Source organism: Cibotium barometz, chromosome 23, assembly GCF_041138505.1.
Source record: "Cibotium barometz isolate CiBa-2024 chromosome 23, ASM4113850v1, whole genome shotgun sequence".
Taxonomy (NCBI): Eukaryota; Viridiplantae; Streptophyta; class Polypodiopsida; order Cyatheales; family Cibotiaceae; genus Cibotium; species Cibotium barometz.
The window spans coordinates 28,526,229-28,552,405 of NC_141068.1; positions in this window are offsets into that span (position 1 = coordinate 28,526,229).

A 26,177-nucleotide genomic window follows, 5' to 3' on the forward strand; every position below is an offset into this window, starting at 1 on the left:
ATTTTCACCCAAGGCATAGGTAAAGCCCCCTTAGTATGTATGGAACATGTATACCCATTTGTTAACCACATTGGCTAGCATTACTCCATGCATTGTAACTTTTTCAAGCCATATTTTTGTACTATGCAATGCACTTCATGTATAACGATTATGGGAAATCTCCAAGCTTATGACTTGTGTAATTCCAAACATTGAGCTTACGACTTGTGTAATGCCGATGATGTACATTTAGACTACGAATTTAGCCCCTAAACTAGCTTATTGAGACATTAGTTGGGCACAATTGGGCATTATACAAATGAGTTGCTTACATAGTTTTCTCTTCTTTGTTGCATGCATGATTAGGGATTGTGTGGGTGAGATGGATAGAAGTAAGTGTTCCATTCAATTTCATTTAATTTTGGTTGATTCTTTCTTGCATTTGTAATTTTCTAAGTTTTTATTTATTTCACAACTTAATCTTACCATTAATCTTTATATAAAAACCATTAAATTGCATTGTACGCATTATTAGATAGGTTAGAGAAAGATAAAGCATGCTATCAAATAAAAAATCCAAAAATATACATCTTTAAGAAGTAATCAGATGGCAAAATCTAGATTTTTAGACCAAAACTTAGAAAAGTGCTCTCTGGTTTGCATGTGTACATGCTGACTAGGCCTAGGTACACATGTTCTCAAGTTAGAAGGCACATTCACAAGTTTGATAGGGAAGATCTGCACAATATTCTGATTAAGGAAGAGTCAAAAAATATTATTCACATAAATGCTCATAATGATAAAAACGGTTTAAAACTAACCATCACGTGGCCCTGGTTCCACCACTCTACAAGTGGAAGATCTGTCGAAATTGCACACCTACTAAAGTGGGAACACATGTTCTCACTTTTGAATGCATGTTCACAAGTCCGCAGGCATCAAACCATGCATGTTCACATCTTGGAATGTGCGTTCACAAATCATACTAGAGCATGCACGTTCTCAATTCCCCACATGTTTGCAAGTCTAACTTGGCCATGTATGCTCCCCAACTAGCCACACACATACCCCCACTGGTCATGCACGTACCCACAACTACTGGCCACACATTCCCAACTAGCCATGCACGTTTCCAGTGCTCACACATGTATCTACTAACACACATTCTCAACACGTACCTACCACTAGTCACGCATGTTCCCACTGGTCACACACCTTCTCAACTTGTGAAATGCATGTTCACAAGTCCAACAAAGATAAAAACTTAAAAAATTGAGCTGAATCCAGAATACCCAAGACCACTGCTAGACTTGTGTCAATAGGGGGAGTGCTCTAAGTTGATCACACCCTTACATGAACACAACGTCAAGTAGAATTTGTTGGACTCAATCCCACGCTTAAGAAGAGTGCCTCAAACAACACCGGATGAAGATCACCTTCTCAAGTGGAATCTTTGCACATGCTTCACAATCCCTAGGACCTCACAAGAGCCAAGCAAACCGAGCATTCGAGTGATAAAGCGAGGATGGTAGCTTAAGTGAGGCCTATTCCTAGGAACCTATATCTTCAAAGATGCATATGGACCAAGAAGTTGGAGGGCTACAACTACTCAAAGGAGTTTTGTAGAAATCATTAGAAACGTTATCAACACCAGGCGGTCCAATTGAGGAGTGGGAGTCAAAGACTCATCAAATTGTCTAGCAACAAGGGAGAGACTATCTGGAAAGACCAAGTACGGAGGTGTCCTACTCCCAATTATCCAATTTGGCTCGGGGGGATGAGAAGCACCAACCCTATATAGAGAAAGGAGTAATCCTTCCTCTTCTATAGGGATGTCGAATATGCAACCATGGGAACCTTGTAGCAAGCATAGAGCAAGGAGCTCCGGGCTAGACCCAACTCTAGAAGGAGCATACATGTCGAATATGCAACCATGGGAACCTTATAGCATAGAGCATAGAGCAAGGAGCTCCGGGGGGCTAGACCCAACTCTAGAAGGAGCATACATGTCATAGCACAAACGAGTAATGCACGGCTATCCTCCACAATAACCACCACCTACACCACTAGCATCTACTCTAACCACCAAGGATATCTTGAGGATAGCAACCCAAATAGGGAGGGGGTAGAAAACAATGGGGCTACCAGTAACACCACCATTGGGCTGTATAGCAGTAGTAGCAGGACTGAACCCTAGACACCAAACTACTATTAAACCCATGCAAATCCCAAAATTGATGTCCAGGGTCAATGGGATTGGAGACCCCATGCACCTAAAAGTGTTTTTGACCAAATGTATGCCACACATGCAGTTAGCCTAATGACCTTGCACGGGTAAGTTCCTTCAACCTTACTATGGAAGGAAAGGCAGGTCAATGGTTCTGATCATTGGAGCCAAAAGACAAGGTTGACTTCAATTCGCTGACTACTTTCACAATTGGCTACTTCTGCCCATAGAACCCGATGGAATGCAGTCGATGAACTTTACCATGTCAAGCAGCATCAAGAGAAAGAATCAATCAAAGGCTACATCAACAGAGTGATGAGATACCTTCACTCTCGATGCTCGGACAATGACAAATTATCCACTGATGAATGGTTAAGACAAGGAGATTCCTAGAAAGAATCCTTGATTCAACCTTACATAATGCCTTATACTTACAAAAGAATAAAAACTTTAAGCTATGCTATAGAAGTGACATAGAATTTGGTGATAACTTCATGGGAGTTTCTTCAAGGACTTTCCCTGAAGGAACCCCATCTGAAGTATCGTTTGGCACAATACCTTCAAAAGTCAGCGGTGTCAAAGGGAAAGATCCACGTCGCACCAACCATAGAAGATTTAGCGGCCATGCTCATGCAGCAAATTACTAAGCAATGGAAGATAACATGGGCCACATCTGTACCCCATCTATAAAAAATCCCTAAGGGGAGGAGGAAGTAGGAATAGGAGGAGATGCTAACTACCTAGAACCACTAGAGACTCAGAGTCCATTAATTCAAATCCTAATACACTACCTTCAAGATGGTGAGAGTGTCTACCCTATATATATAGTCGTCCGCAATGCAATAGAATAGGCGGAGGGACATCAATGCCTTAGGATCCTCTATGCCACTACAATGCTATCACTATAAGGGACCTCACTGGTGGTGAAGTGTCTCATCCAAGAAGGCTATAACAGTCGTTGCACTAACTAACCCATAGCCTTTAGTATTACTCTGCATAGGATGTGGTATCAACCACATGTACATGGATTTCCCATTAAGATAATCCAACCCATAGCCTTTAGTACCACTCTACATAGGATGTGGTATTAACCACATGTACAAGGATTTCCCATTAAGAGAATCTAACCCATAGCATTTAGTACCACTCTACATAGGATGTGGTTATCAACTACATGTACAAGGATTGCCCATTAAGAGAATCCAATCAAGGTTCAGCCCAAGAGAACATAAACCAAGTACGAGGCTTAATTTGCTCAGCATCAGGGATGGGCTATTATAAATGGTTCCTCTCAATGTTGTGACTAGAATGAAAAATAGGAGGACAGCTACTGTTATAAATGGTTCCTCTCAATGTTGTGACTAGAATGAAAAATAGGAGGAGAGATGTTATTCACAAAGCTACACAGGCTTTAGATTCTCATACTCAAAGGGTGTGTAAGCCAGGCCAAGGTCCTACTAGGAGTAGCCAACGAAGTTTTGGAACACGCTAGAGTTACCCCTAAATCTAAAAGATGAAGAAGATAAGACAAGGGGAAGATCATATGACAGTTCAAGAGAGATCAAGTAAGGACACAATTTCTAACATCTTTTCATGCTCTTCAAAGGGAGAAGTAAATTCCCAACCCACCAAAGACTTAGAGGAACTAGCCATAGACCTGAGCAACCTACCTAAGAAGCTTGTAGAGTATCCCAATCCTACTAAGGATGAAAGCAAAGCTCGAAGAAGCCAAGGAACTCTAAGGGCATGCTAAGCACAATTGGAGGCTGAACCTCTAATAGTTCCCACTAGTGGAGAGGACACCAACACAAGAACTAGTTTAACCTTACTCAAGAGAAGATCAAGGACAAAATCAATCAATCCTATGACCCAAGAAAACTTGGAACAAGGATTAGGGGATGGGGAAAAAATCTTTGGGGCCATGACTTCCAAACACACATCACATACACCATTACCGGCCCTGAAAGCTATGTGAGTGATAACAACAAAGACATAGTTGGACTCTCTGCCTTTCTTTCGGCCCAAGTGTAAATTTTTGTTGGCTCCTTACTTCAAGTAAGTCCAAGACTATGGGAAGGATTTAAAGGTTTGGATGGATGGCAAGTCAAAAGAGGGAATGAAAGAACAAATGATTCAAGACTCCTCAGATGAGTTGGAAAATGATGAACCCGCTAAGAAGAGGCAGTTCACCAAGCCTTTCCAAAGGTACCAGTAAAGCTAGGATATTACTTTGAAAGTGACGACATGAATACCATCCTCGTAAAATACACAAGGACAACCAAGTCACCACCATCTTTGACGGAGGGACTAGTGTCAGCACCATTACCAGACAATGCTAGGAAAAGTGGGGACAACCATCACTCGACACTACCAGCCTGATAGTCAAGTTTACTAACATGGCCACACCAAAACCCATGGGGCGATTGTGAAATCTAAGAATCAGAATTTTTGGCCTAAGTTTTTTCCACTCATTTGTAGTGATGAACTTCTCTCAATAGCCTAATTGCTGTGATTACATCCTAAGCCGACCCTTATGAGAGAGACCCGAATGGTCCATGATTGGGACATAGACCACATCTACATTCAAAAAAAGGAATGAAACCCTGAAGGTAAACTTACAAATATGGAAAACTCATCCTATGAGTGGTGGAACTTTTGCCAAAGACTCCATAACCAACCAAAAACACCACTGAGCTAACCTATCACATAAAACATTGGACAAAGAATGTGAAAGCTTAGAGTTTGCCTCACTTATAAAGCTAAAAGACTCTGAAAATTGAATGCACATTCTTGCAGCTATGGACATCCTCCTAGCAAGAACAGGCACAAGATATGCAGCAGTAGATGGCAAGGAAATCGCTTCCATATATATATGTCAAGTGTTACAGTAATGAAACCCGCACCAAAATTTAAAGGTGATATCTATGACCAAAAGGTGGTCACTTTAGGCCTAAAAGATCAAAAAGGGATGACCTAAATCTTTTCCAGGCAGGAAAAGAAGATCATTGGCTCGATATGTCAAAGACATCGACTCCCATGTGGACTTCTACCATGAGTGGAGCAGAAGGGGCTCAATCTTTCTGAAAATCTGGTCAGGTTAATGGCCATGGAGAGAGATGAACCCACAGGATGGAATGAGTCTATAAAACTCTTCTCAAACTCTTTTGCTCTACAAGAAGGGCAAATAACAAAGCCTGAAAAGAAGCTAAAAAGAACGCCCCATAAGAGAACACATATGCTCAAGACCTCAGATAGGTGCCTGAGAATTTTAAAACATACAATGTGGGTGATCATTTTGTACACTTTGAGAAGGCAAAGAGAACCCCTAAGAAGGGAAATCTAGAACATCTTATGATGGACCAATTGAGCTCAAAGAGGTTAACCTAGCACAACTTGACAAGGATCCCAAACCTGTATACATTGGGAACGACCTATCCCTAGAAGAGGAAAAAAACCTCATTGACCTACTCACAAAATTCCAAGACTACGTTGCTTGGAAATATATTGACATGAGAAGGGCACAAGATTTCCATTGTGTGGAAGGAGCACGAACCCATTAAGACATATGGCCTACCAAATGAATCCAAAGTAGTCCAGAATGGTCATGGATGAAATTGACAAACTCATCGAAACTGGATTCATTTATAGATAGAGCACACAGAATGGCTATCCCTAATAGTTATAGTATCTAATAAAAATGGGAAGATTTGGGTTTGCATTAACCTCAAAAAGGTTAATGCAGGCATGATGAGAAGTGTTATGTGCACATTATGTGGACATATACTAGGAGGCTAACCCACATTAGGCTTGTGAGCATGGGAGCATGGGAACAAGATCTAGTGGAGCATGGGTTAGGACTAACCTTAAGGGTTAATGTTAGGGTCAGGAATCCAAGGGTCACACATGGGAAATGGAGAGTCAAGAGTCACTTGAGGGCCCTCCTATATAATAGGGGCATGGGACACACTCAAGGGAGGCTTGGGGGCTTGGAGTCTTGGAGGCTTGGAGGCTTAGGCTGTGGTCTCTTGTGTAGAGGACCATATCTACTCACCTACCATTTCACACTATAGCTACATGCTATTGGATTGGAGTTATACCTCTTGATGGTATGGGACATCAAGGGGTAAAGGTGTGATGTATGTCATTATATTTCATGTGTGCATCCCCCCTTGGGCTCGGGGGTGGTCGAGTGGATGAGTTTATGCTTGATTTATGCATGTTTATGCATAACAATTATCTAGAGAGATCTTAGGGTTTTAACAGTGGTATCAGAGCAAACTCTAGTTAATTGTTGTATTTTTTTCTTATTGTAATTTTTTAGCATTTTTTGAAGTAAATTTTAATATTTACTAAATAAAAAATATTATTTTGTTGATTTGTGTTGATGATTTGCATGTGGATCGTCGATATGGTGATTGGAACGTGTGTTACTACTATTCGATGGTGGACGAATTGACGTTGCGAGGGAATTCCGTGAGTTTAATGTTATTTTTTCCTATTTTTTATGGTTTAAAATAAGCATAATGGAAATTTTTACAAAAATACCACATATTTTACTGTAGATATTTTTGGTAGAATGGATTCCCTAAATTTCTAGATTTTTTAGGAATTTTTTTCTAATTTTTTAGAAATTTTTTGAGCATTTTTATAGTTAAAAATGTATTTTTTATACATTTTTGCGGGTTTTTCCGTGGGTATGCAATCAAATTTCTGTCGATTTTTCTGCTGAAATGCAGTAGGGGGTAGCATGTTGATGCATTGAATGCTCTCCCGTGTGTGTGGCACCCTCTTCATCTCTCAATTCCGAAATTTTCCTTCTATTTTCCTCTCGCGTGGTATAAACACCTCTTAAAAAAGCACATTTTTTATTAATGTTAATCATAATTATGATTAAAGAGATGAATTAAAAGTTAAACTCTCTGATTAATGCTTAACAGAGAGAAAAGAGATGGGGTGGTGAGAGAGGAGTTGATTTGGAGAAGAAGAAGAGAGGAGAGTGGAGAGGGAGACCTCCTCTCTCTCTCCCACACTATTGCGCACGCTGGGGGGGGGGGGGGGGGGAGGAGGGAGGGGGGTTTCGCTGCAAGCAGCGAAAAAAATCACCACCCCCCCATAAAATTGATTATATAAGCTTTAAAGATTATTAGTTTTTTTTAAATGAGTTTTAAAATTCCAATATAAAAAAAGCTTTTGAAATATATTCAAAAAAGCTTGGAAAAAAGCCTGAAAAAGATGAGGAAATATGAGAATTGAGAAAAAAAAACTCTAGAATTTTTTGAAAATTTTTTCTTGGAATCTTTTGGTTTTTCATCTTCCAGGAAATCTTTTGGCTTTCCACATTCCCGAGAAACCTTTTGGCTTTCTGAATTCCGGAAAATCTTTTGACCTTTCAGATTCCGGAAACTTTTGACCTTTCACATTTTGATTTTTTTTTATCTTTTCATTTTCCTGAAACTGTTGGCTTTCCGTAGTATTCCGAGAAAACTATTGGGATTCTGAAATTTTTTGACCGTTCGTATTCTAAATGCATTCGGGGTAAATTAAAATTTTTAAAAAAATCCTAAAAATTAGTGGAAAATTAGACAAAGGTTATTTTAAATTTCTGGAAAATGTGGAGTTGGTGTTTGGCATGTGGTGTGTCCATTCGGGCGCCCGTGACCATTCAAATTCCTTTAAAATATATTTTTTGACCTAGAAAATTAAAAAATCCATTTAAATTTTAAATTTTCATTGGATTTGAGAAATGTCCAGCGGAATTGGAAATTTCGTGAACGATGGGATTCTCAGGAAAAATTAGGAGTTTTTTAGAAATTATTTTTAGAAATCCTAAAAAATTTGGTATTTTTAAAATATTAATGGTATTTTGGCAAAATTATTTGCTAAAAATTTTCTAGAAAAATATAGATTGAAATGCCATAAGATAGGTTTGGTGGAATTTAAAATTAGTATATTTTGAGGCCCTATAAAATTAGAAAAAATTTTGAAAAAAATATGATAATTCTTTTTCTCGAGAATTTAATATTTTGGAGGGTTATTTAATATTGAAGTACGTTTTCACGTACTGACATTAGATAGATGCGGGTTATTCGCATATTATTAATACGATTATACCTCGTATTAGTGGATATTTCTGTTTGGATTAATTCTAAACGATGTTTTCATGATTTTTTGCCATTGATTAGCCATTCTTTTTGGACATGTCTTTTGATGGCTATAATCTGCGTTCAAAGTGTGTTTCACCTTTAACAGTTGTTCATGATAATTTATTATGCACTTGTTTAAGTGTGGTTTGTGCTTAATTTCTTAAGCCTAAGACAAATTCTATCATGGGTCAGTTGATCGTTTGTTTTGGTGGATTTTATTGGATGTTTTCCAAGTTTTATTAGACTCATCAGGTTCTGCCTAGATCACTTGTATCTAAGGGTTTTTTATTGAGTGTTACACATATGTGTTTCACTTGCTTACTTTGGAGTTTTGTTTGAACGACACTACGTTCATATACTCCGGATTGATGAGTTGGCCCACCAATTTTAAATGCTTCTTTGGCATGATTAATGACCATTAAATGGCATGCATTGATTTTTATGATCAACTATGGTTTTCATGGATTCGAGGAGCTTTTATGCTTTTATCCATGGTTTTATAAGAATCTTTTGGATAATATCATGTGTTTTGTGAAAAGATGCAGGGGAGAAGAGAGCTTGAGCTCTCGCAAGTACACACACACTCACAAAACCCGAGAAGAGAACACACAAGGTGAGAGGCTGAAAATCTTCTTCTTCTACACAACACTCAACACACCATATACAAAGATAAGAGTACACACATATGAAAAGGTACTCAACCAAATACAAATGAGCTGGCGCTATAACTATGCCAGTCTCTAGAATGGTTGTCACACAGCCTATCATCCCACTGGCCGCATATCACCCATGATCTCACCAACCATGCCACTGGTGTAAGTGTGGGGCCTATCCCCCAGGCGGGTCATCAATGTCCACCGCCTCACTAGATGAGCTTGATATCTCAACACTCCCCCTCAAGCTCAACTCCATCGCATGTACACCAAAAGCGAAGCCCTGAAGCTGCGGAGCTTCTCTGTACCCAATGCTTTGGTGAATATGTTAGCGACCTGATCCTGTGTGCTGACATAAACAAGGTCAATGTCTCCTGCCAAAACCTTCTCTCTGAGACAAAATGGTAGTGGACCTCTATATGCTTCGTGTGCGAGCATGAAAAACTGGGTTCCTGGCCAACTGTATACTGCTAATGTTGTCACAGAAAATGACAACTTGTCTATCCACTGATAGACCCAAATCTGCAAAAGTAGCTTTCTCAACCAAGCTACCTCACATGCTGCCATAGCACCTCTGTACTCGGCCTCTGTAGTAGTACTGAATAGAGCAACCGTAGGCTGCTTCTTGCTGCTCCAAGTTAGAGCAGCACTCCCCAAAGAAAACATGAAGCCACTAGTAGATCTTCTATCTGAGATACTACCAGCCCAATCAGCATCTGTGTACCCATGTACACATATCTCTGTCCCAGTTTCATAGAAAATAGTCCACAATGCAAAGTAGACCTCACATACCTCAGTATGCGTCTTAATGCATCCAAATGCGGCTTCCGAGGAACCTGCATAAATTGACTCACCAACCCAACATCATAGCTCAAATCTGGCCTAGAAATCGTCATGTAGATCAAGCTTCCTACTATGTGCCTATACATAGTAGGATCCTCCAAAGTCTCTCTTGAATCTACACACAACTTGCCATTCTGATCCAATGGCACTGAGATAGGCTTATAGCCTATCATACCATACTTGGACAACATGTCCAAGCCATACTGTCTCTGTAGTAATCCAATACCATGTGGTGACCTAATCACCTCAATGCCCAAGAAATATCTGAGGTCCCCCAGATCCTTCATCTCAAACTTCTGTCTAAGCAAGATCTTTACACAAAGATCTCTGCATCATGGTCCCCCGTAAATGATCAAGTCATCTACATAGATGACAACAAGCACAACCCCTCTATCACTGTGTTTCACATACAGCGAGAAATCTGCATTGGCTACATGAAAGCCAATAGTGACAAGATATTAAGAAATCTTGCTAGACCATGCTCTTGGTGCTTGTTTTAAGCCATACAAGGCTTTCTTCAACCTGCAAACATGCTCGGGGTGACTCACATCCTCATAACCAGGTGGCTGCAACATATACACCTCTTCCTGCAAATCCCCATGCAAGAATGCATTCTTTACATCCATCTGATGTAAAGACCATTGCTTTGACGCAGCCACTGCTATCACAACTCTCACTGTTGCCATCTTGGCAACTGGGCTGAAAGTTTCCTCATAATCAATACCATATGTCTGCGCATATCCTTAGGCTACCAATCTAGCCTTGTACCTGCTTATGCTTCCATCATTGTTATGTTTTACTTTGTACACCCACTTGCATCCAATGGCTTTCTTGCCTTCAAGCAATTGCACTAAATCCCAAGTCTCATTTCCATCATATAGTGCATCCATCTCCTCATCCATAGCTTTCTCCCAACACACATTTCCAACAGCCTCATCAATGCATGTGGACTCTACAACCTGTACAACTTTTGCCATGTATGCATAATGATGTGCCACATAACCATCATTAGGTAAACATTTGCACAGTGTTCTTCACTCTCCCAGATCTTCGCAGCTTTGCATTCATGGCTTCCTTAGCCTTCTTTACACCAGGTGTTCTCATAGCTGGTATCCCAAGATCCTCATCAAGGCTCATCTCTGAGCCACTAGACTCTCCATCAACATGAGCATGCCCTGCAAAAATGTCAGGCATACTAAGGGGCTCAATCACTTTCTCGTTGCCTTTATGTGATGTACTAATCACATTTGTAGGACTGGTATTATGACGCAGCTTGCCACTCCATGGTCTATCAACACTGAACCACTAGATGAGGACTCTCCTGGTCCACTCAAAGACTGTGATTGCTGACTTGCATTCTGTGCAACCACATTTCCACTCACATCAGCCCCAACATCTTCTTTTTCAGCAACATACCAACTGCTCATCTCATCAAAAATAACATCCCTGCTTACCCTCAACTCACGTGTAGCAGGGTTATAACACCTGTATCCCTTTTGCTCAAGGGAATACCCAATAAACACACATTTTTCAGCTTTTGGATCCAGCTTAGTTCTCAGCTCATCTGGCACATGCACATATGCAATGCATCCAAAGACTTTCAGATGAGACAAATCAGGTTTTCTACCCCAATAAACCTCTCCTTTGGAGTTACATCATATATGGCTGCAGTTGAAGTCCTGTTCATGATGTAAACTGCTATAGAAACAGCCTCAGCCCAATAGCTATGCGGCATATTCTTCTCTCCCATCAATGCTCGCGCAATCTCAGTAATGTGCCTATTTTTCCGCTCAGCAACTCCATTTTGCTGCGGAGTGTATCTGCATGTAAACTGTCTCTGAATACCATTCTTCTTTAAAAATTCAAAGAACTCATTGGAGAAGTACTTTCCCCCTCCATCTGACCTTAGTATACCCACACTTTCCTTGTGTGGTCATCAATAAATGTCACATAATACCTGTAGCCTCCCACAAACATGGTCTTCGTAGGACCCATACATCTGAATGCACAACATCTAGTACATTTTTGCTCACATTTTTGTCACGTGGAAATACATGCTTTGTTTGCTTTCCAAATTGGCATGCTTCACATATTTTCTGCATACCTTCAACTTTAAACTTTGGCAGCCCTGTGACAATTCCTTTAGTCTGCATAGACTTCATTCTTTGCACATTCACATGTCCAATTCTTTTATGCCAAATGTCTGTCTGCAACAATTCCTGAACCATTTGCAAACATTGCAGCACTCACTTCAGGCATGTTTACATTCAATGTAAACATTCTGCCCACTCTGTTGCCTTTTGCAACCAACGTGCACTTGTCCTTAAAGTCTTCAACATAACAACCATAAGGGTTAAACCGAAGCTGCAAGCCCTGCTCAATCATCTGGCCAATTGAAACCAGATTCTTTGTTATGTTCGGAACATGAAGTATATCTGCAAGGTACTTCACTTTGCCATCCTGCTGCATAGACAATGGCACATCTCCAACATGGGCAATTGGATGAGCAGTGTCATCCCCTGTTTCCATAAAACCTGGTCTTTCAAGGTTTTTCATCTCCTTGAACCACTCCCCGTGACTTGTCATGTGGTTTGAAGCACCTGAATCAACGTACCATACATCATCTTTATGTGCTACTTCAACATTTTCAGACATTGCATTAACGACATGCTGCATAACAAACAACCTTTCATTATCCTCATTGTTTCTGCTCGATGATGCATAGTTATTTTGCTACAATTTTCCATTTTGCATGTCAACTTGCTTCTTATAACAATCTGCCTGAACATGTCCAGGCTTACCACAATAAAAGCATCCACGTATATCATTATACTGCCTTTGCCAATTTCCACAACCTCTTTGGCTCCCCCTGCCTCTGAATTGGCCTCTTCTACCTGCGTGTTGTTGTTGTTGTGAATTCTGGGACTGTTGTTGTTGCTGTTGTGCTGGCCATAATTCTAATTACCTATTCAGCCACCTCCTTGGCCGCATCCACGATCTCCCCTACCTCGTCCTCTTCTTGAACTTGTGTAGAAGGCCTGTTGCTCTTCTGAACTGTTTTTGTTTTGTGAAGACTATTGGTCTTCACCCAAGCCCTTCTCTTCTATAATCAACATAGACACCAAATCTGTGAAATTGGGAATGTTTTCCCGAGTCTGAATAGATGTCTTGAACGCCTTGCATTGTGGCCCGAGACCACATAGACAGACTTCCACCTTATCATCATGATCTACTGAAACGCCAATAGATGCAAGGGATTCCAAAATACCCTTGATCTTCAATGCATAGTCATTCATCACAGACATACTCTTTTTCTCCACACAGTATGAAGTTCATTCTTCAACTGTATCTTTCGTGCCTTGGTATTCGTTTCATAGAGTTTTACCAAGGTGTCCCACGCCTCCTTGGGGGACTTGGTATCCTGTATGTGCCCAATCATAATGTCTTGTATACTAATAGAGAGCCAATACATAACTTTTCTGGCTCCTTGGTTCCAATCCTTGAACTCTTTCACATCTGCAGTAGTCAGATTGATCTCCGATATCTCCGGTGCCTCTTCATGCTCACCTTCTATGTAGTCCCAGTAACCCTTTCCCATCAGGAAACTCGTCAACCTAAACCTCCAAGCATAGAAGTTGTTCTTATCAAGCTTCTCAGCAACAATCTGGTTTATGCCATCATTTGACACATCTTGCCAGACACACAAATTTACCGAAAACAGCACTCTGGTTTGTCCTACACAAACTGCTGTATTTTCTACAGAGCGGTACTGTACTACACTCAAATGTCACAACCAGTGACCTCAATGTGCATACATACACCCAATGGCAACTGTTGACCTCCTTGCAACACAAACTACTGTATTTTTTGCAGCGGTACTGTACTACACTCAAATGTCACAACCAGTGACCTCAATGTGCATACATACACCCAATGGCAACTGTTGACCTCCTTGCAGCACACACAACGTCTACACAACCAATTTGTCTTCTTGCAGTTCTTAAAATAGAGTTCTACATAGAAACGATGACTTACCCGTATTGCTCGAAATCGCCTGCTTTCTGAAAAACGGAGGTCCTAACGCGCCCAAAACGCGTTTTCGGCCTAAAAATAAAGTCCGATAGGACAGTATAGTTGCCCAATAGCTTTACTCCCGCGAAGAAAGCTCCTTAATCAGAGATCGTTTGCTGGTGCCTCCCGTAGAGCTCCCGACAAGGGTGTAGTCACCAACACAAATAGGGAAGAGTAGATGAAGCTCTTGCCCTTGTACCGCTTCCTATGCTTCTCTTGCTTACAGCTCAACCCTTAGCATGAACCGGCTGCTCTGATACCATGAAAAGATGCCGGGGAGAAGAGAGCTTGAGCTCTTGCAAGCACACACACACTCACAAAACCCTAGAAGAGAACACACAAGGTGAGAGGCTAAAAATCTTCTTCTTCTACACACAACACTCAACACACCATATACAAAGATAAGAGTACACACATATGAAAAGGTACTCAGCCAAATACATACTAGGGTTCTCTATAGTGTGAACCCAACTAAATGAGCTGGCGCTATAACTATGCCAGTCTCTAGAATGGCTGTCACGTAGCCTGTCATCCCACTGGCCGCATATCACCCATGATCTCACCAACCATGCCAGTGGTGTAAGTGTGGGGCCTATCCCCCAGGTGGGTCATCAGTGTCCACCGCCTCACTAGATGAGCTCGATATCTCAACACTTTGAAGGTAGCATTTGCCTACGTTTTTTGCACTTAATTTTGGACTATGTTCCTTGTACTCTTGTACATATTCCAACTCGAATACCTAGTTGCTTATGTATCTAGGTGAGTTATTTTGGACTATGTTCCTTGTACTCTTGTACTCTTGTACATATTCCAACTCAGATACCTAGTTTCTTATGTATCTAGGTGAGTTATTTTTTCTACCCCAACTTTATTGTGTTTATTGGTAGTTATCACATTAGAAAGGTGCCAATAATTCAATTTCTTTTCTAATGATGTACTCAGAAAGAGTTATTCCTTGATGTGGTCTCAGGTATATAGAGACAGGTTTTAGTATGTGAAAGTATGGGATAAGGCCATTTTATTCCTTTTATACAGGGTTTTATTCATATTTTCCTAGATGGCATACTAGGGAGTTTTCAAATTGTTAAGATATGTATGGGTGGTATCATGGTGGTATGGGACGCTAGTGATCCCTCTCACATATATTATCTTATGGGATAATTTGGGCTCAAGATTGTTGCTTTGCTTACATCGCTTAGCATGTTGACCTCAACATTCAAAGACAATCTCATTTTCTAAGTTCACTAGAAGTTATAGTGTGGGAATTCTCTAGATAAACTTCTTTCATCTATAGCCTGCATGTTTTGATGAGGGTAATCTCGTTGGCATATTCACTTGTTGTAATCTCTTTCTTTAGAGTTCAACGAGTTTATCTTGTTGTGTTCGGATTAAGGAAATTCGGATTCTTCCTTTGTTGGCATTTCTTTCTCTAGTTTTGTACTTTAGGTGATTTATACAATCAACCTGATGGTTTACGACGGATGGAAATATGTGACTCATCGAGACGTTGATGACTTGCTATATTGATATGGGTAACTCGGGATACCGATAATTCCATGAGCAGATGTGGGTACATCAGGCCGTCGATGGATACTTGGTTCCTGCTGTTATAATGCCATGTTTTCCTACTTTATTCCGAATGGTTTACAAGGAGACTAAGTATGAATGCCTATGATCCTCCACAGTCTGATGGGCAAACAGAGCGTATGAATCAAATTGTAGAGGATATGCTTCGTGCATGTGTCTCTGGAAAAGCATCAAATTGGAAAAATATCTTCCAATGATGGAATTTGCCTATAATAGTTTTAAACATACGGCTATTGGTTTTAGTCCGTTCATACTTATGTATGCGTATCAACCCAGAGCACCTACTATTGATATCAGTCTTAAGGACATCGAGCTTGATGCATCGAGGGATTTCTTGTGTGACATGCAAGAAATGATGACCGAAGCTCTGGATTCTATCAGGAGTGCTCAAGATAGGGCATGGTTCTATGCTGATAGAGGATGCTCAATTTGGTCTTTTAAACCGGGAGGGTTGGTTTATTTAAAAGTTCCTAAAGATTTTCAGACTTTGTCAAAAGGAAAATGCTCGAATTTATCTCCTAGATATTGTGTTCCATTTCGATTTATACATCGGATTGGCACGGTTTTTGCGTATGAACTAAAATTGCCTCCAATTGTTAGAGTTCATCCAGTCTTTTATATCGATATATTGAAAGGAAAATTGGGAGGTGAGGATAACACAGTTACTTCTCAAGAACTCGTTGAAGTCAAAGAATTATCCTATGTTCCACATGAACCTGATAAGGTACTTGAATTCAGGGAAAGGAAACTTAAATGTAGTTGATTAATCCCTGAGGTTAAAATTAGTTGAGAGATTATTCAGCACAGTTCTCCTTCTTTTCGCAAGAGTGCAAGGTGGAAAGATAGGGAAATAGAGAATTTGACTTGGGAGTCAGTTGAGATTGTTCAACGTAGTTCTCCTTCTTTTCATTGCAAGAGTGCAATGTTTTGAGAGAGGGGAAGTATGTTATATGCACATTATGTGTGCATATACTAGGAGGCTAACCCACATTAGGCTTGTGAGCGAGGGAGCATGGGAACAAGCTCTAGTGGAGCATGGGTTAGGACTAACCTTAAGGGTTAAGGTTAGGGTGAGGCATCCAAGGGTCACACATGGGAAATGGAGAGTCAAGAGTCACTTGAGGGCCCTCCTATATAAGCGACACACTCAAGGGAGGCTTGGGGGCTTGGAGGCTTGGAGGCTTAGGCTGTGGTCTCTTGTGTAGAGGATCATATCTACTCACCTACCATTTCACACTATAGCTACATGCTATTGGATTGGAGTTATACCTCTTGATGGTATGGGACATCAAGGGGTAAAGGTGTGATGTATGTCATTATATTTCATGTGTGCATCCCCCCTTGGGCTCGAGGGTGGTCGAGTGGATGAGTTTATGCTTGATTTATGCATGTTTATGCATAACAATTATCTAGAGAGATCTTAGGGTTTTAACAAGAAGGACGTTATTGTTCACCGAGCATGTGGCTAGAACGAGTAGCAGAGGCAAGGAGGCCTACAACTTCCTTAATGGATTATCGAGCTATAACCAAGTGGAAATAGACACGAATGATCATCAAAGACTACATTTGCATAGAGTGGGGCACTTATGCGTACATAGTTATGCTCTTCAGCCTATCCAATGCCCCAGGAACTTATGTGTACATAGCATACAAGGAATGCCTTAGGGAGTTCCTTGAGGTTTTTATGGATGACCTTTGCATCACTTCCAAATGGAAAGCACATCTCTAGTGCCTTAGAAAGGTACTGGAAAAATAAAAATTATACTTAATATCACCTTAGCAAATTCATCATTTTGAGCTTAATTCGTATGTTGCAATCGCTGAGAAAAGCTCAACACAAGTGTGCTTGGATGTCATCTAGATCGGAATACCCAGACATGGAATGATCTCAAAATTTACCTAAGGATGAGGTTCTGTCCTCTCGGCTTTTTGGAAACAAAGATGAACGAATTCTTAGAGCTAACCTAGGGGAGCAGAACTATTGAAGTATATCACCAAGCGTTTGCTCTCCTTCTCAATTACTCGCCACCGCTGAGTGAAGAACAGCTGATGGCCAGGTTCATTCGGGGATTGAACGAACCTTTGAATATTTGGGTGAAGAACGCCAAGCCAGTTTCCATGGCCGAAGCAATGCGGATGGCGAAGGATTTCTCCAAGGCCTTTGATGTCAAGGTCCCACCAAAGCCAGCACCATCACCTTTCAAAAGGTTTTTAGTTCCAGAAGGTGATTCCAACCTTCCACCACCTAAGAGATATCAGGGTTAATCCTAGGATAGGGGAAGTTCCAGAAGAATGGAAGAAATGTCCTTTTCCTGAAACTCAATCCCTTGGAATTCAACTACAAAAGTTCCACCCTTGAATAAGGGAGTGAAATGCTATAACTATCAAGGATTTGGACATTGCAGTATGTTCCAGAAGAATGGAAGAAATGTCCTTTTCCTGAAACTCAATCCCTTGGAATTCAACTACAAAAGTTCCACCCTTGAATAAGAGAGTGAAATGCTATAACTGTCAAGGATTTGGACATTGCAGTATGGATTGTCCAACTCCTTTTGGATCAAGGTTTTTAGGGCGGGCAGGGAAATCAGGGATCAAGATTCCAGACTCCAGCTCCTTCCTTCCAGAGTAATCAGGTTTCTACCCGCCAAATTAAGGAAAATCCCAGAGGTAGACCCTCTAACCAACCCGCAGTTTCAAACCAAAGTAATGCAAGACCTCTGCCTCAGAATAGGGAAAGTCAAAGAGAGTTGTTCCCAAACTAATTTTCCACTTCCAAGGCAATAACGCTGGAAGTGATTGAAGAAGAAGAAGAAGATGAAAGAGATCATACTCCACCTGCTAGATGAGAATATCTCGCGTTTTTTAAAGTGGGGTAGGATGTAAGATTCCTCCCCCAACCCTTTAAGATGTCCAGTTTCTCCCCCTGTAATCAACCCCCCTTTTCAGAATAATAACAGATCTTGTTTCTACCTATTTTGACTTAGAGAGAGAAAATATTCTAGAGAGAGATTATTCAATTTTTAGATATTTTTGGATGGAAAAATATCTCTTCTTATTAAAATAAATTCCCCCGAAACAGAAGTTCAAAAAGAATTTCAGAAGGTGCATTAGAAATAAATTATAATCTGTTCATCAAAAGGCCTTAGCCTAAGGGTCCAGTTTTTTTTGAAAATTTTAGATTAAGGTTTTGAGGGGCCAATTAGATTAATCCAAATGTAGGGAGGATAAAAATTAAAGAAATAAAGAAAATCTCCCCAAAAATGAGTAAATACTCACATAAGATGAAGAGTTGACTAAGGATAAGGTTATTAGTTGAAAAAGAAGAGATATTTAGAGGAAATGATGCATTTTTGACACCTCAGTGTGTGGGGGAATTCCCCTCATGAAGGAGGCACCTATTTCACATGTGTGGTGGAGTTTTAAACTCTCAAATAATGAGATATTTCATCTCTCCTCTCTCCTATTTCAACTAGAACCAAAAAGTAAGCTAAACTGACCTAAAAATGGTCAAAAAGTGACCAAACTGATCTAGAAAATTCTAGAATCAGTTTGCTTGGTTAGAGGCTCACTTTTTCCTATAAATAGAAGCCTCCTCCTTTGTAAAAGTTTAATAGTGTTTTATGCACTGTTACTCTACTCCTCCCAGAGCCAAAAACAATGAATTCATTGATAATTCACTTGTTTTTGACTATTTCCTTTACAAAGAATTGGTGGCCACTCTTGATCCAAGCAAGAGTAGAACCCTCAATCCATCAAGCCAAAGGATAGCTCATAAAAACTCCATGTAAGTTAGAAATTCTACTTTTTTCTAATTCTATTCTATGGTTTATGATTTCCTGCTTCTTTTAAATTAAAATTGGATGTTATGCCTTGATGGAAAGGCTTCCCCCTTCTCTTCATTGAATTCAGCCCTTCTTTATCCAAGATGTGTAATCAATTAAATAGAGTTAAACTTTTCGTATTAAAAAAAAGAAAATTGATTAGATTAGAGAAATTCATCTTGGGTTAAATTCTAAGTAGAATTAGAATGCAAAAATTAAAAAATGGTCAGCCATACAAAGGAGGTTATGGCAAAATTTTCTTAAATTTTGTAGAAATAAGTTTTATCTTTATGTTATTCAAAAAGAGTAATCCCCTTCGTTTGTGTATTCTAAAAAAGTGTTATTTTCATTCTATGCATAGAAAAATGCATATTGGATATTTTTTTATTATAAAAGTGTAATTTTCATTAGATTCAAATTCTATGCATAGGAAGATGCATATTGGATTCTTTTTTTATTATAAAAGTGTAATTTTTATTAGATTCAAATTCTATGCATAGAAAGATGCATATTGGATATTTTTTTATTATAAAAGTGTGATTTTCATTAGATTTAAATTCTATGCATAGAAAGATGCATATTGGATATTTTTTTATTATAAAAGTGTGATTTTCATTAGATTTAAATTCTATGTATAGAAAGATGCATATTGGATATTCTTTTATTATAAAAGTGTGATTTTCATTAGATTTAAATTCTATGCATAGAAAGATGCATAAAGGAATTCGTTTTTATTTCAAAAGAGTTATTCTCATTAATTTTGATTCCATGCATAGAAAGATGCATAAAGGAATTCGTTTTTATTTCAAAAGAGTTATTCTCATTTTATGCATAGAAAGATGCATAAAGGAATTCATTTTTATTTCAAAAGAGTTATTCTCATTAATTTTGATTTTATGCATAGAAAGATGCATAAAGGAATTCGTTTTTATTTCAAAAGAAATATTCTCATTAAGTTTGATTTTATGCATAGAAAGATGCATAAAGGAATTTATTTTTATTTCGAAAGTGTTATTTTTCTTAAAATTGAATTTATGCATAAATAGATGTATAAAAGGATTTTTATAAAAGTGTTATTTCCACTGAAGTTGATTTTTATAAAAGAATGAATGGATGGATAGACGTGATGTGAATCAGATAAATGTGAATAAATGGATGGTTAGATGTGAATAAATGGATGGATAGATGTGAATAAATGGATGTGATGTGAATCAGATAAATGTGAATGAATGGATGGATAGATGTGATGTGAATCAGATAAATGTGAATAAATGGATGGATAGATGTGATGTGAATCAGATATATGTGAATGAATGGATAGATGTGATGTGAATCAGATAAATGTGAATGAATGGATGGATAGATGTGATGTGAATCAGATAAATGTGAAGATGGATGGATAGATGTGATGTTAATTAGATAAATGTGAATGAATGGATGAATGGATGTGGATGTATGTGAAGAATGGATGTGGATGTATGTGAAAGAATAGATGTGGATGTGGATGTATGTGAAGAATAGAAGTGAATGTATGTGAAATAATGGATGTAGATGTTTGTATGTGAAAGGATGGATGTGGATGTAGATGTTTGTATGTGAAAGGATGGATGTGGATGTATGTGAAAGGATAGATATGGATGCGTAGGTGATAAGTATGGACGTGGATATATGTGGAAGAATATATGTGGATGTGAATGTGATAGATATGAACGAGAATTGAGGCGATGAGATGTGATGTAAATTGGATAGATATGAATGATAAGGGATGTGAATGAATGTGATGGCATGAGAATCAGGATGAGAATGAATGATATGGGATGTGAATGAATGTGATAACATGTGAATCAGGATGTGAATGAATGATAAGGGATGTGAATGAATGTGATAGCCTATGAATTAGGATGTGAATGAATGATAAGGGATGTGAATGAATGTGATGGCATGTGAATCGGGATGAGAATGAATGGTATGGGATGTGAATGGATGTGATGAGATGTGAATCGAGATGTGAATGAATGAGATGTGATGTGAAATGGATGTGATAAGATGCGATGTAAACTGGATAGATGTTAATGAATGTGATGTGATGAGATGCGATGTAAACTGGATAGATGTTAATGAATGTGATGTGATGAGATGTATGGGTAAATACGAGTGGATGAGATCTGATGAGGTTAATTGAGGAAAGAAGTGTTGAGATGGAAAATGATGTGATTGGAGGAGAATAGGAATGCATATGAAATTAATGTGGATTAAGTAATGTAGATTGATGTGGAAAGATGAGAGTTCGTTATAGAAATTGTATTTATGAACTATTTTTAAATGACTGTTTTATGTCAAGAATGCTGGGGAAGCATTTTGACCGTCTTGTGAATGAGGTCGTGGAGACCTAGCTGATAAAGTTACAAAAGTTGAGACGGAGAGTCAATGGAGGACGTCTCGTGTAGCAAGGTCGACCGAGGTCTTGACCAGCCTCGGTTTGATTTAAATGGTAAGCTTCTGGTATGGTGGATGAGGGACCAAGGAAGCGACCTATGAGTGAAGCGCTAGGTGACCTGCAAAGGATCCTAGAGGGTGCTGACCATACGATGTTCGAGCTCTGGGTCGTCGAAGATACCCACAAGTACGTCGGGGAAGATATTGGAACAAGAAGTAAGAGTTGTTTTCTGAATTCGGGCATGGATCTGGTTGATTGACCTTGCTGGTCCTCAACAAATGAGTCCATGGCTCTTTTATATGGATCCGTTGGTTGATCTTGTTGATCTTCAACGCAGATTCCATTTTGATATGTGAATGTATTGCCGATTACTATGAGCTAGGAACTATCGAAAAGGCCCCTGTGTGGACAGGTGGTGAGCGTTTTGGTTGCCAATGATGCCATAGGTACATCGATGAAGGAATGATTGGAAAAAAGGATTTAACTGGAGATTTTGAGAATTATGATTAGTGACACAATGGTTTCATTAAATGATTGTTTTGAAAGATAGTTGATTCTGTGAAAAAGGCAATTTCATATTGGGTGTGTAAGTGGTGTGACTAGCTTTAAGTTTGCATGAATATCCGGCTAGGGGCCCTGTGAACTCTTTTCCCTGGTTCCCGGGACAAAACCTAACCAAATTCCTAATTGGATCCCATCACTACATTGGTTGGGCGGTTGGCTAACCCATGGGACCCCGGATGGGGTTAGGCTGCTGGACTGATGGATCCCTAAAATGAGACTAAATTTCTGTTGGTACGATAGATGAAGTAAATCCTGGATAAAAATTGAAAAGAATCAACGCTTGTGCCTCTCAATGAGGAAAAAAGCATTAGTCTCTATGATCCAAGTGTAATCTTTCCCTTGATTTGACTATGGGATTTACGGGTTCGGTCAGATCAACTCAGTTAGTTAAGGCTTTTGACTACGTCAGAGAAAAGTTATCCTGGAGGAATCACCGCCTGTGATTTCCGAGCAAGGGAAGTTTTTTCTGGGTTTGGTTTCAAAAGAACCGATGGATTAGTCTCTTGTCCGCATATCCATGGGCGAGGCCCGAGTGTGGGACCCTGGCCCGCGCAAGAAGTGCTACTTGCATGCATGCATGAATCCGTATGTATGCATAGAACATAGAGCTATATACATGTATAGAGCTCAATAATGTATACATAGGGATTTCTATGTCTGCATAGATGATAGAGCTCTATACATACATTGAAATGCTATTTTCTCTTTGTGTGGATGAGCTCTAGGTATGTAAGAGCTTTATGATCTATACATGCATAAATCCATGTGTAGTATGGATAGAGCATAGAGCTATATGCCTGCATAGAGCTCAATGTATACATAGGGATTTCAATGTATGAATAGAGCATAGACCTCTATGCATACATTGAAATCCCTATGGGTCTCTATGCATACATTGAAATCCTTATGTATACATTAAGCTCTATGCAGGCATATAGCTCTATGCTCTATCCATACACATGGATTTATCCACGCATAGAGCATAGAGATCTGACATACATAGAACTCATGCATGCAAAGAGCAAATAGCATTTCAATGTATGCATAGAGGTCTATGTATAGAGCTCTCTACTTCTCTCTTTTTACAAATTTACAACTTATTTTGTTTAACGAAGGAGTAAGTCAATTTTGTTTTGTTTTGTTTTTTCTCTATTTCTGTGTTTTTTGCAAACTAATATCACGATTTTGGCTTTAGTTTTTTTTTGGTAGTTAGGCTCTATTCTCTCTTCAATCCACTCCCAAACTCATAAAGTAGGTTAGTCATCTTTACTCTTTCTTTTTTCTTTATATAGCATCCTCGAGTGCCTTGGGGTTTCTTTTCCTACAGATATTTTGCTAAAGCTCTATGCATAAAGCCATAGAGATTAAGGCCATACATCCAAGATCTCCATGTATATGCTCTATATAGATATATGCATAAAGTTGCAGCCTTTATCCATATGTAGGGGTCTTTGTATGAGCTCTTTAGTGAGGTCTATGCATGCATGAGATCTATGCACATATGAGGTCTATTATCAATGCATGCAAGAGCTCTTTTCTTGAGAATTCATGCATGAATCCCTATGTATGCATAGAACATAGAGCTATATGCATGTATAGAGCTTAATAATGTATACATAGGGAATTCTATGTATGCATAGATCATAGAGCTCTATGCATGCATTGAAATGATATTTGCTCTTTGCATGCATGAGCTTTGTAAGAGCTCTATGCTCTATACATGCATAAATCCATGTGTATGGATAGAGCATAGAGTATATGCCTGCATAGAGCTCAATGTATACATAGGGATTGATATGTATGCATAGAGCATAGACCTCTATGCATACATTGAAATCTCTATGTATACATATAGCTCTATGCAGGCATAAAGCTCTATGCTCTATCCATACACATGTGTTTATGCATGCATAGAGCATAGAGCTCTTACATACATATTTCTCATGCATGAAAAGAGCAACTAGCATTTCAATGTATGCATAGAGCTCTCTACTTTTCTCTTTTTACAGATTTACAACTAACAGAGGAGTAAATCTATTTTGTTTTGTTTTATTTTTTTATCTGTTTCTGTGTTTTTTGTAAACTTTTATCATGATTTTGGCTTTATCTTTTTTTTGCTGGCTCTGTTCTCTCTTCAATCCACTCCCAAACTCATAAAGCAGTTTAGTCATCTTTATTGTTTCTTTCTTCTTTGTATAGCATCATTGAGTGCCTTGGGGTTTCTTTTCATAAAGGTATTTTGCTAAAGCTCTATGCATAAAGTCATAGAGATTAAGGCCATACATCCAAGATCTCTATGTATATGCTCAATATAGATATATGCATAAAGTTGCATGCTTTATCCATATGTAGGGATATTTGTATGAGCTCTTTAGCGAGCTCTATGCATGCTTGAACTCTTTGCTCTTTATATGCATGAGCTCTATATAGGTAAGAGATCTATGCTCTATGCATGCAAGAGCTCTTTGCTTGAGCATGCATGCATGAATCCCTATGTATGCATAGAACATAGAGCTATATATATGTATAGAGCTCAATAATGTATACATAGGGATTTCTATGTATGCATAGATCATAGAGCTCTATGCATACGTTGAAATGCTATTTGCTCTTTGCATGTATGAGCTCATCTGGTGCTCTTTGCATGTATGAGCTCATCTGGTGCTCACAATCACTTAGACAACTGGAATTTTTACAAAACATTCTATATTTACATAAGGTTTATAATATATACATAGAGCAACATGGCTCCAAAAAGTCAATGCCTCAATTGCATATGCATGAAGTGGCGATACTATGATGTGGACTGTAAGGTCCCTCCCAAGCCATGTATGTGTCTCTTTTAATATAGATTTCAAGAAGGAAAGAGAGTGCAGTTAGAGAAGAGTGAGACAATAAGGCTAGAAACATTAGGAAAGTGTTAGAATAAAAATATTAACTCCAAAAATCCTAAAAGAAATAAGAAGACAAGAATAGTTCTATTAAGAGATAAGTATCTCCAAAAATAGAAATTTGAATTTAGGTGATAGGAGGTCGTATTTAGAGTACTTTTACATATTTAGAGTCCATGCATACTAAAAATGTGGAAAAGCAACGTGTTTCTAAAGATGGCGTGTTTGTGGCTATATATAGACTTTTTTTTTCCTATTCTACCCACATAGGCTTGTAGACTAGATGCCTTCCGGTTCTTTTGATTGGCTATATAACCATATTCTGAGTTTTTATCAGAGAGTTATGGCCAAAACAATTTGCTGATTCTGTCAGGGTCTCTACACAAGGAAAATTGTAAGAAGGTAGCAAGTAGCCTCAAGGTAATCTTAGAGCTTGAGATGTATATATCCCTTCATTCTTATCTAATCTCTTAGAAGAGAAGTTTAGATTGCTATGGTCTTTCGGAGGAAGAGACCAAAACTCCATAGCTTTTCTTTTAAAAAAAGAATAGTATGCCATAGCCTTGCAAGAAAAGGCTATTTTGCCATAGACCTTCGAAAGAGAGAAAAGGCTATTTTGCCATAGACCTTCGAAAGAGAGAAAAGTCAGAGTACGAGTAAGAGGAGATAAAGCTTAGGGATGATCGGATGATTTCAATCATAAGAGAAGGTATTAGAAGACTCTCTATTCTCATATATCAAGTTCTAAAACTCTTATTAACGAGCAAAGACAATAATAAACGATAAATTTCTATAAGGTATATATTTTTTTTTGTTTTTCAATTATATATCATTCTTAGGGATTGAGGTATGGCCCCAGATTCTCTATTAATTGTTAATAGTGGTCTATTTGATTGATTTACTAGATAAAGTTTGTATTCTTTTAAACAACAGCATATGCCTTAATAAAGAATGTCTTATC